A 4,229-nucleotide genomic window follows, 5' to 3' on the forward strand; every position below is an offset into this window, starting at 1 on the left:
CATCCCTGGGTGGGATTGAACCACCAACCTTTTGGTTAATAGCCAAACACACTAACCGATTGCGCCACAGAGACACTTTGCAAAAGTCCATACTGACAAAGGCTAATAAGCATTCATCTAAAACGTTTCCTAGAAAAACTTTAAAAAGTCAATAATCTGGAGAGTTTTTGTAAGATGTTTCTTCCATCAACCAACGAAGAAACACATTGGTACTTTCCCATGATGAGTGAGTGCTTCAGGATCTCTTGCACTTACATGTGCAGCAGAGTACTGCAATGGAAGCATGCTGGGCCCATAACCCAGAGGTAGGCAGATTGAAACTATCCTCTGCTATATGCATTTTTTTTGTTAATTAAAGTAATCCAAAACTGGGATTGATATTGTGTCTCTTTTATTTTTACTTAAAGTACAATAACTTTTACCATTTTAATTTGTTTTAAAAGTATATTGACAGTATTGTTTTCTTTCAAAAATCCACTTCATTTTCTTTACCCTATTATTAAAATGGTAATTGACAAAAACAAACTACATTGTCACCAGAAGAGCAATACAAAATGTACAAGTGATATATTAAAATCATCTTTCCAGCTTGAATTTCAATGATGCATTGGGTCAACAATTTTGTGAGAAACATCTTCACCCTTAAATAAAGATTTTCTTAATTCCTTACCTGTGTGCTAATTAGATATCACCTTGTTTTCACATTAAACAGACTTCCACATGAGAAAGCAGCAAGGATGCAGTGGCGTTAATGTTTCCTGGTGTCAACCTGTATTATTTCAGTAGACATTGAAATGAGGATACATCTTGCTGCCTTTCCAATGAAGCAAGTTTAATTTAGTAATAGGTGAAAAACCATCCCTACAAAGGTGTTAATCAGAGACTTGGCTTTGTGGACACTTTTCAGAGAACAAATTTGTTAGCATAAAAATAAAGCCAGAAAATGAAGAGCTGTTTAATCACGCAATTTGATTTTTTTGCCAGCATATTTCTTTTTCTCTGCAACCCACTGCTAAATTGTGCTTCCTAGATGTTTTTATAAAATCACTGAATCAAATCTAACTCTGATTACATCAGAGAAGGCCAGGTACCCTACACCATAACAGGGGGTATGAAATTTGACTTGTCTACTTAAAGATCACCAAAATCTGATAACAAGGTCAATTAGGTCCCTGGGTGGGATTGAACCACCAACCTTTTGGTTAATAGCCATACATACTAACTGATTGCGCCACAGAGACACTTTGCAAAAGTCTATACTGACAAAGGCTAATAAGCATTCATCTAAAACGTTTCCTAGAAAAACTTTAAAAAGTCAATAATCTGGAGAGTTTTTGTAAGATGTTTCTTCCATCAACCAATGAAGAAACACATTGGTACTTTCCCATGATGAGTGAGTGCTTCAGGATCTCTTGAACTTACATGTGCAGCAGAGTACTGCAATGGAAGCATGCTGGGCCCATAACCCAGAGGTAGGCAGATTGAAACTATCCTCTGCTATATGCATTTTTTTTTTGTTAATTAAAGTAATCCAAAACTGGGATTGATATTTTGTCTCTTTTATTTTTACTTAAAGTACAATAACTTTTACCATTTTAATTTGTTTTAATAGTATATTGACAGTATTGTTTTCTTTCAAAAATCCACTTCATTTTCTTTACCCTATTATTAAAATGGTAATTGACAAAAACAAACTACATTGTCACCAGAAGAGCAATACAAAATGTACAAGTGATATATTAAAATCATCTTTCCAGCTTGAATTTCAATGATGCATTGGGTCAACAATTTTGTGAGAAACATCTTCACCCTTAAATAAAGATTTTCTTAATTCCTTACCTGTGTGCTAATTATATATCACTTTGTTTTCACATTAAACAGACTTCCACATGAGAAAGCAGCAAGGATGCAGTGGCGTTAATGTTTCCTGGTGTCAACTTGTATTATTTCAGTAGACATTGAAATGAGGATGCATCTTGCTGCCTTTCCAATGAAGCAAGTTTAATTTAGTAATAGGTGAAAAACCATCCTTACAAAGGTGTTAATCAGAGACTTGGCTTTGTGGACACTTTTCAGAGAACAAATTTGTTAGCATAAAAATAAAGCCAGAAAATGAAGAGCTGTTTAATCACTCAATTGGATTTTTCTGCCAGCATATTTTTTTTCTCTGCAACCCACTGCTAAATTGTGCTTCCTAGCTGTTTTTATAAAATCACTGAATCAAATCTAACTCTGATTACATCAGAGAAGGCCAGGTACCCTACACCATAACAGGGGGTTTGAAATTTTGACTTGTCTACTTAAAGATCACCAAAATCTGATAACAAGGTCAATTAGGTCCCTGGGTGGGATTGAACCACCAACCTTTTGGTTAATAGCCGTACATACTAACTGATTGCGCCACAGAGACACTTTGCAAAAGTCCATACTGACAAAGGCTAATAAGCATTCATCTAAAACGTTTCCTAGAAAAACTTTAAAAAGTCAATAATCTGGAGAGTTTTTGTAAGATGTTTCTTCCATCAACCAATGAAGAAACACATTGGTACTTTCCCATGATGAGTGAGTGCTTCAGGATCTCTTGAACTTACATGTGCAGCAGAGTACTGCAATGGAAGCATGCTGGGCCCATAACCCAGAGGTAGGCAGATTGAAACTATCCTCTGCTATATGCATTTTTTTTTGTTAATTAAAGTAATCCAAAACTGGGATTGATATTTTGTCTCTTTTATTTTTACTTAAAGTACAATAACTTTTACCATTTTAATTTGTTTTAATAGTATATTGACAGTATTGTTTTCTTTCAAAAATCCACTTAATTTTCTTTACCCTATTATTAAAATGGTAATTGACAAAAACAAACTACATTGTCACCAGAAGAGCAATACAAAATGTACAAGTGATATATTAAAATCATCTTTCCAGCTTGAATTTCAATGATGCATTGGGGCAACGATTTTGTGAGAAACATCTTCACCCTTAAATAAAGATTTTCTTAATTCCTTACCTGTGTGCTAATTAGATATCACCTTGTTTTCACATTAAACAGACTTCCACATGAGAAAGCAGCAAGGATGCAGTGGCGTTAATGTTTCCTGGTGTCAACCTGTATTATTTCAGTAGACATTGAAATGAGGATGCATCTTGCTGCCTTTCCAATGAAGCAAGTTTAATTTAGTAATAGGTGAAAAACCATCCTTACAAAGGTGTTAATCAGAGACTTGGCTTTGTGGACACTTTTCAGAGAACAAATTTGTTAGCATAAAAATAAAGCCAGAAAATGAAGAGCTGTTTAATCACTCGATTGGATTTTTCTGCCAGCATATTTTTTTTCTCTGCAACCCACTGCTAAATTGTGCTTCCTAGCTGTTTTTTATAAAATCACTTAAACAAATCTAACTCTGATTACATCAGAGAAGGCCATGTACCCTACACCATAAGAGGAGGTTTGAAATTTTGACTTGTCTACTTAAATATCACCAAAATCTGATCACAAGGTAAATTACGTCCCTGGGTGGGATTGAACCACCAACCTTTTGGTTAATAGCCAAACACACTAACCGATCGCGCCACAGAGACACTTTGCAGATGTTATCAGATTTTGGTGATCTTTAAGTAGACAAGTCAAATTTCATACCCCCTGTTATGGTGTAGGGTACCTGGCCTTCTCTGATGTAATCAGAGTTAGATTTGATTCAGTGATTTTATAAAAACATCTAGGAAGCACAATTTAGCAGTGGGTTGCAGAGAAAAAAAAATATGCTGGCAAAAAAATCAAATTGCGTGATTAAACAGCTCTTCATTTTCTGGCTTTATTTTTATGCTAACAAATTTGTTCTCTGAAAAGTGTCCACAAAGCCAAGTCTCTGATTAACACCTTTGTAGGGATGGTTTTTCACCTATTACTAAATTAAACTTGCTTCATTGGAAAGGCAGCAAGATGTATCCTCATTTCAATGTCTACTGAAATAATACAGGTTGACACCAGGAAACATTAACGCCACTGCATCCTTGCTGCTTTCTCATGTGGAAGTCTGTTTAATATGAAAACAAGGTGATATCTAATTAGCACACAGGTAAGGAATTAAGAAAATCTTTATTTAAGGGTGAAGATGTTTCTCACAAAATTGTTGACCCAATGCAACATTGAAATTCAAGCTGGAAAGATGATTTTAATATATCACTTGTACATTTTGTATTGCTCTTCTGGTGACAATGTAGTTTGTTTT

At 34.8% G+C, this 4,229-nt stretch overlaps 1 non-coding gene across 1 annotated transcript; it reads right to left on the minus strand.

The window, feature by feature from the left end:
* On the minus strand, positions 1 to 74 carry TRNAN-AUU (transfer RNA asparagine (anticodon AUU)). The gene has a single exon. It is a non-coding gene; the product is annotated as a tRNA-Asn (tRNA).
* Between the last annotated feature and the right edge of the window lie 4,155 nt (positions 75 to 4,229).

The sequence above is a fragment of the Pseudophryne corroboree genome, unplaced genomic scaffold (assembly GCF_028390025.1).
Source record: "Pseudophryne corroboree isolate aPseCor3 unplaced genomic scaffold, aPseCor3.hap2 scaffold_610, whole genome shotgun sequence".
Classification (NCBI taxonomy): Eukaryota; Metazoa; Chordata; class Amphibia; order Anura; family Myobatrachidae; genus Pseudophryne; species Pseudophryne corroboree.